Raw genomic sequence first — 13401 nt, forward strand, 5'->3', positions numbered from 1 at the left:
TAGTCACCTGGAAATAAAAAAGACAGGAAGATGTGTGAGGGGAAGTGTAACAAAGCGATGACAGGCAAACCGGAGATGCTGCCTTCATTTTGAATACACCTTCAGCGGCTGAGCCTCAGTGATTCATGCGTCTGTTTGCCTCTATTTTTAGGTTATAATCATCACACAAGGTTATTTTATCCTGCTTTTGAGTCACACTCAACACATAAGGAATTACTAGTGGCAACTTTTGTTATATTTTGATCAAAAGACACATCAACCTTTCATATATACAGGCTGTTCTGATTTAATTGATCCTTATTGGTTCCTTCCACCTGGGGCTTCTCTCTCAGTGTTTATTCAATCAATGGTTTGAATGGGTAAATAACATTTCTGCTGTATGTCTCCCACTTCAGCCAGTCCATACTAATCTCCTCCTATAACCTGAAGGTGATGAGATATTGCTTGGATACTAATCTCTAAGTTCTAGAGGGTAATTCTCTTTTCTGATTCTTAATTGATTTATTTCTAGCCACTTTACTTTGTATGTCTCAGTCAAGCTTTTTTTTTAAAAAACAGGCGTCAATAAGCAAATTATGGCAAGGCTAAAATCACCTAATTCCCTCACATTCTCCTCTGCCTGAAATGCCTTGATATATCACTATGTAACACTCGTGCTTCTTTTGGCTAGCACTCCAACATGTTGTAGATGACAGCCTAAGGGGCGGGACATCACTAAGCGGTTGACCAATCACAACAGAGCTGGCCAGCTGACCAATCAGAGCCGACTGGGCTCTGGTTTCAGACAGAGGGGGATAAGAGGTGCTGCAGCACAGGCAGTATGAGAAAAATAAAGAGCTTTTTGAACATTAAAGCATTGAGAGGCACAACATAAAATATAAACCTGCATTAAGCATACTTTACACTTCAGGTTGAGGGAAAATCACTGTGTATGTGTTGTGAATTTCCTGTGCTCTCCCAAACACTGCCCCCCAGAGGGCTAATGAACATTCAAACTTCCTGTCACCAAGTGCTGCTGATTAGGAAAGTGGCAGCAGGAGTGGGCGGGACACACTCAGGTGAACTGATTATGTAAGAGCAGACCTCTCCAGTCCTGCAACCACATGCATCCCTGAGACTGTAAGTTTACTTTGTTTTTGCTTGGTTGTTTAAATGTATACTTTAACCTGTGTGTATTTACTTCATTTACTACCTGTTTATTATTTTATGAAACAAATGTTTTGCTTTGTTTGTTTCTCACTGTAGAAACCATGTGTTAGACAGTAAATGGAATTAACTGTATCTCCTGACTAGAACTATTTTATTTGAGGTCCTCAAGTAGTCAGCGATTCAAGCCGGCAACATTATGATTCAAATTAATTTCAGTATGTCACTGTCGGCTGTAGGCTAATGCTTTTCCAATCAAGCCTGGGGTGGAGCTGTTTTCCCATCGTTCTTCAGCAGAAATCACCATCGAACTATTTGGGATAAATATAAAGCAAATTTAGGGGGGGTGGCACTTGTCGGCACACGTCGTCCTCTCAATTGTGTCGACATAATAGGATGTAAATATTTAGATCTAAGCGTGTTTATTTCATTAATATTTCACAAGAAGCACTCAGACATTGACAGATTGGGCTCAACTATAAATGCTTGTTTTGAATGTCTTCACAGAATGAGTGTGACTGCTGCTGTCCTCTGTGGGGACAGCACTCAAACTTAAGTAGATTTAACGTGTGCCTCATGCTAGTTAAAATAGTCCAGCTCAATAGGGATTTTATCATAGAGAACAACTATAAACTGCAGATGCATCTAAAATAGGAGGCAGGTATCCATCTTCACTTCATTTATCCTCGTGGACATACCGTATGTGTGCGGACTTTATGCATCACTGTAGCATTGCAGGAAAATAAAGGACTACTTACAGGCACATCATGTATGAACCACACATTACTCAGAAAAAAAACATTCAAGATAGGACATTATTTTTAATGTGCTAAACGGGGAAGAAGAGGGTGAGCATCTGCTACTTAACCCTGTCCAACAAACATAAAAGCTGTCATGATAGGCCTCGACAGCATAAGGTGATTTTACGTGCACCACTGACATCTCAAATGCTGCACCGGAGAGATAAAGTCTTTCTCTTTAAATTGCCTCCAATTCTAAATTAGCCCTGAATGTTATAGCTACTTCCATGATTTCTTTTCTCCATGTGAGGGAAGTTATTATCCAGTACTAGCACAGTATGTCAGCAATATTGTCAGCAGTTTGGTATCGGGTCATAGACGACATTTTGACGGCATCTGGGCTTGTCAGCTATCAGTTCTCTCTTTTAGAAGATTAAAAAGACACCCACAGGGCTTTTTCACAACTCGTTTGGCTCCGGAATGTATGAGAGCGCAGCAAACACAAAACAGTTACAGTTTGTGTGATCTAATTTAATCGTAGTCTGAGCCACTTCCCAAAAAGAGGTGTGGAATAACTGCATTTGTGAACATGGAAATTGAAAGGCTGCAATGCAAACACTGATCCCTATTTCTACTGAACACTGTCACTTTTCTTCTTAGGTAATTTAACTTGTGTCCTCATGGATCGAATGTTGATCTTATGGCGTGGCCTGACTTCTTTTCTCCATTCTGACATAAAACAAATCACTGCATTGTCAAAATTGAAATGCCTGTTCTCCACTTGAGAAAAAAAAGAAGCTTTTTGAATTTCCCTTCATTCAAGATTTATTGTAGATGTTTTTGTGAGGATACAATACCTCCATGTCATCCCAACATTAATGCAACCATGTCCCAGGAAAACCCAACTATATTACCTTCCAAAAGCCCGAAAAATGGCATGACGTGAATGCCATTCTCCCAGCCAGCTCTAAACATGATTTAGTTTCATTCTTAATCTGACAGGTTATATGTTTTGATATGCTTACTATAATAATATACTGTAACAACTCTCTGAGTGATGTATATAAACGTGTGCCAAATGAAACAATTGAGCAGCTTGGATTTTACATAACGCCAGTTTTTTCTCACCTTCCTAGTTTATATCCAGTGAGTATCTCAAATTATAGCCATTAAAACTGACGATTTCATAACAGTGTTAGAGAGCTAGGAAAGCCTCCACTTTACATTCCCACTTTATCCTTATTTTGTATCTTTGACAACCAAAACCCAGGTAATTCCACAGCACTGCCGCGACAAATCAGCCTAAATGGCCTTGAGTGTGTGGAAGGGGATGCATATTCACTGCCAGTGTGGAGGTACAGTCCTTAGCCATGACCTATTCTTTTTGGCCAATGGGAAGGAGAAGTGTGCCAGCATGATTAATGGTTATGATTACTTACTTAGAAAATGTGGTTTTCTGGACCAGCAGCTTCACTTTTATGACTTAAACCCGGGGCGAGATGCTTCATCATGCAGGCAAAGCTACAGCTCACAGACAGGAGTGTGAGGAAGACCTAACATATCATTAATAAAGTGTTTACCATCATCTGTTGGGATAGGAGTCGTGGACGTCTATGTTGAAGTAAATATTGGCCTCTGGAGTGCATGATAAATGTAAATCCTGCAAAGTGTGCTCGTGGGTGTTTGAGCGCAAAACCGGCTAATAGTTATACTGATTTTTGAAAGCAAATCAACAAGAGCGGCTCTGAGGTTGTAGGACTTCTAAAATCCCCTCGCATACCTGATCTGAATCTCAGAGAAGCCCCAAGTGTTTAATTGACAAAACCACAAGATTAATACCATGCACTTACTGACCGCCCCATTCTATCTGTATGTTTTGTGTTTGTCATGAATCAAACTCTGATCATTAACCTAAAGTTAATTTCAGTCACAAACACTAAGGCCGCCCTCATTATTACTCAGTACTCCACCTCCCCCAAACCACTCTATATCATGCCACCGAGCCTCAAAGGTTAGACCCTCTAAAAGGTTACAGCTCCCTGTGACATTTCCCTTGAAGACTTATTTGGCCCTTTGTTTTTGATAAATATCAACCAGCTTGTTGTTGACACTCTGAATTACCTACTCATTAAACCAAGAGAATGTGTCCTGGGTCATAATGAACCGAGGAAAACACACATTCAAGTGAGCATGGTTCTTCAAACAGGCACCAAGTCATGCTTTTAGTTGGCTTCTTCTATCAATGATAACATCAACTGCTGTCACACAGAGTATGGGGAGATACACCTGAATTAAATATTAAAGCCACATTAATTATAGTGGATAACAGAAACATCTAGTGAAGAGGGAATATATCGAATGCTAAATACTCTTAAATTCTTCCCTTTGATTTTTTGGCTAGGGAGCAACGTTTCTTTCTCACACCATCATCCATCACGGAGAAGAGAATATGAGAGCAGCTGAGGTTGTTCCCACAGTGAAAGGCAGGGAGTTTGGAAAGTGAGAAATCTCACTTCCTGGCTCGCTAGCAGCCGACTCACTGGCGGTGATCAACAACCTTATCAAACCCTGCAGATATATCATGGTCATTTTCATGCCACGGGACCCGAAAATGTCAACTTATTGCATCTTTAAGACCTTTAAATATGTCAGTCGTGCCATTACATCTTTAACTTGATGCATATGCACATAAATGCATCTAGACAAACAACAATTATATCTCTAAAGGCAGAGGCCTGGCTCTATAGATGCCAGCTAAAATGCCAGATTAATGTTTTGGCATTTTATTAACAATAGTAGTTGTGCTTGCCTCTTTGTTCAATATGTTAGTCTATTCTTATCCTTTTGCTGCAAATGTTCCCGCTGTGGACCAATTTAGGTTTTTCTGATTCTCATGCTTTTAATGTCAAAGATGTCGACCATGATCTAGCATAGTTTATGTTTGCTGTTTACATTCCTGCTGATAGAAATTCAAAAAAGTGCACTTTAATAATGCTCCTATACATTGTTTCTTTGGTGTTGTGTCATGGGTTTCATGTGTAGCATAAGTGGAAATGCAATACTTGCTTCTTTGAGCAGAATGGCAAATTATTTTCTTGCTGGTGTTTATGTCAACACATCACAGAAGGTGAACTGCCTCTGTGGTTTCATGTGGAGCGGTGTTTCAGCTGACTGGGCCATTTCCTAGAGGATGGTGTTTCTGGAGTTTTTGATGGCATAGAAATTGCACAGTTGCAAGATGGTTGTGCTTTCAGAAGGGCAATCCTGTCAAGAGTGCCGTAGCATCACTACTTAGTGAGCACATATGCTGATTGTGAGAACGACCTGGGTAAACTTGGAGAAAAATATCAGTCACTGCCAACTCTTGTATCGTCTCATGGTTGGCAGGTTGGACAAAGAGGATTCTATCACTGGCCCATTACACTGTACCTGTGGGGACGGGGATCATTGCTGGTTAGGACACACTCGGGGAGAGGCTGACCATCTTCGAGGGACATCAGTCTCCATCCTTTTGAAAAGAATAAGCCAGTCACTTCTGTGCAGGCTCAGCCATTTCTCTATTGACTACAGCAGTGTTGGCTTTACATGCTGCAGAGCCACTGGGGCAATCAGGTTTGTTTCCACCATGCATGCACTGCTTCCCGTGCCAAATACTCATTGAGGCCTGCGGTTTTTCTTCTATTTATCGCTACTTAAAGAAATAAACATTTAAATAATGCCAGCAAAACATTTCAACAGTATCATCAGATGGTGGGATGTTAACAGATTAGAGGTAAGGGGTTTCTGTCTTAAATCTTGCACACTGGGAGAGATATATCAAATGCTTTTGTGCAAGGTATGTGTCCCCAAAGTGCCATGGTGGAGCCACTCGGTGGCCTCAAGCACTGTACACTGTAATGTGTAAGACTGTGCTTTTTATTAAAGAGTTTAGAAGTACAGTATGTGTTCTTGTGGAGCAAGGCAATACTGAAACAAGAATGCAATCTCAGCAAACATTCCCCAGATGAATAAATATTATAGTGTTGGGGTGTTTAATTTTGAGTCCATTCTGCTCCACGGACTCATTCTTTGGAGCCACATTGTGTTTAAACTGATGATGTGGGAAGGCATTTGTTTTTCTTGGGGCTCATAAAAACCATACAGTAAATCAGTGTAGGTAAAATGCCACGCCAATGGCCGAATGTGTTATGTGTTAAAATTCAAGTCCAGTTGCGAGTAGTTGGTGATTTTGTCGACTTATTGTATCTTTAAATTGAGCCTGGCTTGAGTCCAACTATATGAATCAAGTCCAAACCACTGGTCGGTATAATGTATAAATATAATGTATGAGAGGTTTTGTCAGGGTACATGGCAGAGAAATCTGTCCCTACTAACACTACATAATTCCACAGGATATAACTGCTCATTCACACAATCTTCCATTAAGTACATCACTTACAAAGTCATTCCTTTGCATTAAGTACTGATACGTAATCATTCATGGGTTTCAAGCAAAACCATCACCCTCTTTAAATACAGCCAACACATCATTGACTTCTGCATACGAGTACATTTGAACAGGTTTTGTATTGTTGAGCATGCTGGTGTGGTTAAAGGTGAGCATGTGTCTCTAATGTACAGGAACCTCTGCTCCATCTGTCCCACAGTGTGTGTTTTACAATACTACATGGAGCATGAACTGAGAGTCTCTTGTTATAGCTTCTCTGTCTCTAATCCCATCATAGTGTGATCACGTCAGCGATCTTCTGAGGCAACATGCTGATTATAGCATCTATGAACATCTAAGTATTTTTATGGCATCATAAAGATTTTTAGGACAACCATCAATTTATTTTATGATCTTCTGTCAGAAAAATAACATGCTGTTGTAAAGCCATGTGTGATTGTGTATCTGAAATGTCAGCATGTCAGGAATTGAGACCCCCTCCCTCTTGTTTGCAGTATTAGTGTGTGTGATTAGGGAGTTATCATCACTTCTCCTCTCCCGTGGTTTGTATTGTTTCATGTTGCATGTGGCTGGGCCATATGGTTTCAAACATCCAGATATTTTTAGACAATATATATTTCCTCAGTTTGATCCATCTTTGCAGGATCTCTGCCAGCATAATCAATGGTAAACTAATCAGAACACTGAAGTTTTGTTGTAAGTGAAAACAGGCCTCTTTCATTGTAGTATAAATGTAAATCTTTATGTACAGATAGTAAATATAATTCAAAAAACCAATCAATTTCGCAAACCATTCAGGCCCAGTTTTACTACACGTCTCTGTCCATGGTGCTGAAACACGCAGACCCAGTTATTTTACAGTGTCTCTGTCCATGGTGCTGAAACATGCAGACCCAGTTATTTTACAGTGTCTATGTCCATGGTACTGAAACATGCAGACCCAGTTATTTTACAGTGTCTCTGTCCATGGTGCTGAAACATGCAGACCCAGTTATTTTAGTGTCTCTGTCCATGGTGCTGAAACACACAGACCCAGTTTGGTTACAGTTAGTGTTTATGTTAGACCCAGTTTCTCTGCCTGTCTCTATCCAAGGTGCTGCAATCATCAGGTCCAGATTTAATGTAGTAGCTACCCGTGGTGCTGAACATTCAGGCCCAGTTTCTACATCTGTATCTGTGTGGTTATAAGGAAATATAGGTCTAGTTTATGTCTCTGTCAATTAGGTGTTCAATGAATCACACCAACTACTGATGTACAATAATAAGCCTTGTTGTCGTGGTATTATTTGTGCTTTTCATCATTTACCAATGATCAATTTCAGTTTTGAGGGAACATTCTGTAAATCATAGAAGATTAATAGTATATTCTGCTTCTAGTACTGGGAGTGAAGGTATTTGGCACATGTATGACAGCCTTTCTGGCAGGCTATCATTTGTATGTTTCCAATGAAGCATTAATCATATAAATTAAACAGCACACACACTAATCCAATGTGTTTTGAAGACTAAGAAAAGCCCTCTTTCTTTAAAGCTAAATCCACCCTTGAATAACAAAAAGAAGAAAGAGCAGCATCCACTGGAGAAGCCCTTTAAGTGGTATTTTGCCTTAATGAGGCAATAAACCTCTTGACAGGAACAATAATACATAAGACAAACCATTACACTCTGTTGAATTAATAATCTATGAAACTCATATTTAAGCTTGTATAATATGACTTTGAAACTGAAAGTATTATTCCTACTGGTAAAATAATGGAAAAGAGTTTGCTTTAATAAGTACGGGCCAGCTGAAAGCTTTATGGCCTCTTTCCAATTGAAATCTTGATAAAACATAATAAATCAATGGCAGTGCCCTCAGTGCTGATAATGCATCTCCCCGCCCTGAAATTATTCTTCTGAGCTTCGGGGACCTGGGTAGGAAAAAGGAATCTGATGACCCGCGCTTTAATTATTTGGACATAAAATGGCATCATTAATAGCGGTCTGTGAGTCAGACGAAATGTCCGTTACAGACATGAACGTGAAAGTCAAGGTTAGAGTAGTTATGATTAAGTATTATCTCAGGAACACTGCCTTTGAGAGGTAGTGTCTCCTAATACTGAGTGTTATATGAATGCTAATTAAGCATGTCTAACAAATTAAGCTAGTTTATGCAGATAATGCACTTTGATTGACTGTTTTTTGTTAAATATATGCAAAGAAATGATAGTCCCTTTCTGAAATAATTAAAAACCCAAGTCATTTCCAACCTGAAGCACACTGGGGTTCGGGACTCAGGATGTACGTGAGCACTCTGAGACTGAGGGTCTTTGTCAATTTGAATCATTTCGCAGTTCAATGATTGCCCCCTCAAGTCTTTGAGCACCCTAAATATTTCTCATAAAGCACTACCCATTGTGTTAGTCATATGTGGGCATACTGGATTATGGTAAAGCCCTTTGACACTATCCCTGTTGATTTACCTCAAAGCCATAGAATGAACTTTAATGAACCCATGCTGCGAGGTGCCTTAATTGAACATGTCATGGGCAATAAATGAGTCAAAAGCCCAGACATCTGAAATGACTGAAGGTGGCAGGTTTTGACCCGAGTCAGTCATTTCTGATTAAGTTCCATCAAGGTGAAGCCCTCAATCAAAACAAAATTACATTTGAATATTTCAAGATGTGATCTAATGCATTGCTAAAGACTTGTCAGTGAATTCTTGTGGGTGTGTTACATTCGTGCACACATTTGATAAAGCCAAGAAGTGAAAATTAAATTAAAATAGCTAGTGAAACAAGATGACCGTGTCAAATAGACAGTGGTTGTATTATTAACTGTGCACAATGTCACTTGTTTTAGAGATGCAACAATCTCAGTGAAAGTCTCAACGTTTTAGGAAGCTTATGCCACGTTTTTAAAAGCACTGCTTCAAATGAAAGTCTTACTCACAGCAGAAAACTTCTTTTCATTAACTTGAGCAGTCAGACTTTTCCGCATCCCTCAGTAGAATCCTATTGTGTATCCACCAAGTAATCCTTTCATTGTGGGGAAATTTATTCCTCTTACTTATTTGCAATTTCCGGCTGTGCTCATTTCATGCTGTCCTCTACCAAATGAGAATGTGCTTTATGCCACATATTTATATCATACAATATTTATGCATGCATGGTTCAACCCTGGTGATTGCTCAAGGAAATATCCAAGGTCCAGAGGATCGCATCTTTCATTGTCATCCGTTCTCCCACACATGCTTGGTTCTTGGACGTTTCCGAGTTGCTTTTTGGTGATGAGAAATTCAAGCTTATTAGACTTGGTTTAATTGCATTGCCTTCATTCTTAAAATGTATAATGCAAATGTAGGGGTACCGTAACTGATACCTAATCAAATCCACAGCGATGACCTCACATTATTCCTAAACATGATGCAACTTGGTTGCAACGAGAGTTAAAATTCAGCGTGTCTGATGCAGGGATTAAATCAGCACAGCGTGAACCATCAATGGGGCCGTCGCTGACCTCCACACTGCACACTAAGGTTAGGGCTTAATGAGAAATGCTTCAACAAATGTTTGCTCCTTAAGTTGCAGAACAAAATGTCTAAAACAAATATGTGTTTTGATAATCCCTACAGTCATTCTTTTGACATATGGATCTGACTGCACACATTGCACAAATGATTGTAATATGGTGTCCGTATATTCAATTCAGTTTTTCTCTCAGATGGCTGATGTCACCGACAGCCAAGCATCAAAAAATATAAAGCTCTTATCAATAAAACATTTAAGCTTTTCTGTATTCAAACCGTCAAAGCCAAAAAACCTGGACAACAGATATGTGCTTATATTCCAGTGTTCATGTTATGCCTGATGCAGCAAGCCAGCAAGGCAAAAACACTAAACGTTGTTTTTAATTCTTATGCAAGAGTGACGATCTATTTAACTCTTAATTTAGAATGTATTTACAGTCTCCATCATCAACCTTGAAACAGCTTGAATTACAGACACATTAGAGACAAATTATGATTAGCATTCATGGAACAAAGAGGAATTTGAGTCATTGCTTTCTGCTTTGATATACACCTCCATGATTGACCTCAGACAGAATTAAAACAAATGATAGTTATTGAAACATGTTTAACTACCAAGGTGATTTACTGATTTGTTTATAAACTCATGAATATGAGACCTCACTGTAGTTTGAATTGCCCCAGCATTTTCCCCAGGGTACTTGCTTTCAATCTGATAACTTCATGGAAAATAATCATTTTACCAACTTTCGGGGCTTGACAATACAGAATTGATTATTCTTTTTTTAGGCGGCGCATTTGTTTATCTCATTGGAGTGGGGACCAGTGGTGGTGACAGCATGTCAATTTCAAGATCAATTGTAGCCTCCTTGCCTCTGGCCTGCGCATGCATTACCATAGTAATGACTTTTTGACCCTCCTTTTTAAAGTAGAGATCTACATTCCTAGCTGTGGAGACAAATACACCTGCAAGTCATGTGTGTTGCATAATCAATTATTCACCATAGGACCTTGTGTATTCATACATCAAGACTCATAACTTCACTGGATGATAATGATGGTGTGCAAAGTGTCCAGTTATCTGCACATACGTTCTGTTAAGTAAACTCTTAAAGACTGTGACTTGCTCGTAGCTTGGTTGATTTTATTTGTGCATGAAACGACACTTGGCACATCTGGGGGATACAATGTAAAGTGTTGACGCTTTGTAAAGTATGTACACTAAGGTTGTGGAAATGGTGTCATTCTGAAAACCAACATTTGCTTATTGTACTTATAAATCAAACAAGCAAGAGCTATAATGTTGCTTATTCAAAACATACAACAAAAGCAAAAAAACACATTTCAATTATTGTTCTCCTTTGTCTCATCAACATTAACGAGTCAATTGTAAAATATGTACGATATTATAGTGAAAAATCCAGATGAATACCAAATGCTTATTTCCTGTCATCTGTCTACTGCAGATGATTAAAAAGTAACTTGAAATATAAAAATGAATATCAGATAATTATATATACTTATTTTAGCAGCATGAAGCTTTTGCTGAAACAGATTTGGCGGATAAGTAAACATCTGGATTTTAAACTAGGTGTATATATAAAATATTTTTTTAGGATTGATTACAGCTGTTATGCAATAGCACTGCTTACCATAAGTCCTTGAGAACTGCGAAAACGATGAGGGTATTTTTCCCATTTGTAGCGTCCAACAAGTAAGACAATTAATTAGACACATTAGGACACAAAAGCTGCCTTTGCATGTGTTTCAATGAGTGTGCATACTGTGTTGCTGTCTCTACATAATGGCACGTACTGTGTCGTGGTTGCATTGGAGCTATATTAGTAGCCTTGGCTTGGACAGTTGAAAAAGTGCTGGCTGAGAACATGGAGAGGGGCCCTAATTAAAAAATAAATAAATAAGCTGATCGCCTATTCACAGATGGCTGCGAGCCTGCCATGAAAAATGTCCCTCAGGATAGGAACTTGTCGTCGCTGCCAGGCAGATATTTGGCATTTTAAAAACTGTCGGCGAGCCTCATTTGCTCTCACAGCATCCTGCGCTAATAAAACTGTAGAGTCCTGGCTGGGTTAAAGCATGACATATTCTCCATTCCAAAAAATGTGCTCGGAAACATTAAAAGCTGGCTTGAAAAAGACATCTCAGTCAACAGCATAATGATATGTAAAGACTTAACGTGTTCTACATAACCGCAGCAGTGCTGGATGGAAATGACGCCTGCTGTCGGGTTAAAGTCAACAATCATTCCCATGAATAAAACCATCACATGTTTTGGAAGGGCTCTGTAAATACATTATAAGGAATAATTCATCCATGGAATGACCATTTGGAAGTCAATTACTCTGCTTCTGTCACCCTTAACTTCCTGAATTGAGTCCTAAACTTCTTTCAGTTGCAAGTTCCTTGATCATTTCAAGTTTTAATTGTAACATCAAATGTTGGATCTGATCAGATTGAAATGTGGTATATAGTGATGTAGCAGTAATTTAAAGCAGCCCTCGTTTACTTGAATTCATCAAGAATTGTCTCTGTTTCTTGTTTGTTGTTCACCATAGATCCACGCAAATGAAACCATTTGTATTGGTTTAACACTAGGTTAGTTATTGATGCACAAATTGTCACGTAGTTGAGCTATTCCTTGAAGAGCCAGAGTGTCAAAGTACAACAGTATTGTGACACTTTATTGAGCATAGTGTGGCACATTGCTTCTTCAACAGGTAATCGATTGGGAAAGAGCCATATCTTTTGATCATTCAGTCCCAGCATCCTTTGTTTAGCTCGGTAGCAGCAACAATGTTCCTTATTTTAACTGATATCTGTCTGTACTTTCATTGAGATCTGACAGTGTATTGTCCCCTCCACTGTGCTACCTGTTGTCAGGAGCTGAAGGAGACCGAAGCAGAGCAAAGATTTCTCCTCGTGTCACCTTAAAGCAGAACGATGGCGGATTGATTTTCCTCTAAACAATCGATGCATTCATTCATTCAGCTCCGGCAGATGTTGCAGAGTTGTTTAAAAGGATCTGGTTCACCTCAAAAATGGAAATTCTGTCATTAAGTGTTCAGCCTGATGTCAGTCCAATCCCCAGTAAAGCAAAAACAAAACAAACGGTGTTGGGTGTTTTCAGACATAAGATGATGAGTGATCTAAAAAGGCGCTCACTCCTCAGCTGTGAAGAGCCAATGTCAAATAAAGTATCTCTTCAAACAAAACAACTAAATGTTCCTGTCCAACTAGATCAATGATTCAAAGTGGAAATACATATTGAGTATGTTTGAGGGAGGACCCTGGTTCACAGAGCCTAACGTTTTTAGATCTTCCCATATGTCTAAATGAGTTGTTTATTCCTTGTCATTTCATTAGTTAGCACTGCTCCTTGTTTTACCCTGATACTACCCATGAGTTACCTAAATCCACACGTGTTCCAACTCTTTATTAAAGCTATATTCAATCCCAAGACCCATCTTTTTTATGGTTGCATCAATCCATCAACTGTTAAATACGGAGTGTGTTTTAGGATAGTGTGTTCGGATGGC

General features: G+C 39.2%; 1 protein-coding gene across 1 annotated transcript in view; it reads left to right on the forward strand.

The window, feature by feature from the left end:
- The first annotated feature begins 1037 nt into the window (after positions 1–1037).
- The window catches only part of LOC134858108 (cadherin-18), a 134944-nt gene continuing 122580 nt past the window's right edge, over positions 1038–13401 (forward strand). Inside the window, exon 1 of the mRNA XM_063873992.1 lies at positions 1038–1119. The gene's annotated coding sequence lies outside the window, so the exon portion shown is untranslated. The remainder of the gene's footprint in view (positions 1120–13401) is intronic.

Source organism: Eleginops maclovinus, chromosome 21, assembly GCF_036324505.1.
Source record: "Eleginops maclovinus isolate JMC-PN-2008 ecotype Puerto Natales chromosome 21, JC_Emac_rtc_rv5, whole genome shotgun sequence".
Taxonomy (NCBI): domain Eukaryota; kingdom Metazoa; phylum Chordata; class Actinopteri; order Perciformes; family Eleginopidae; genus Eleginops; species Eleginops maclovinus.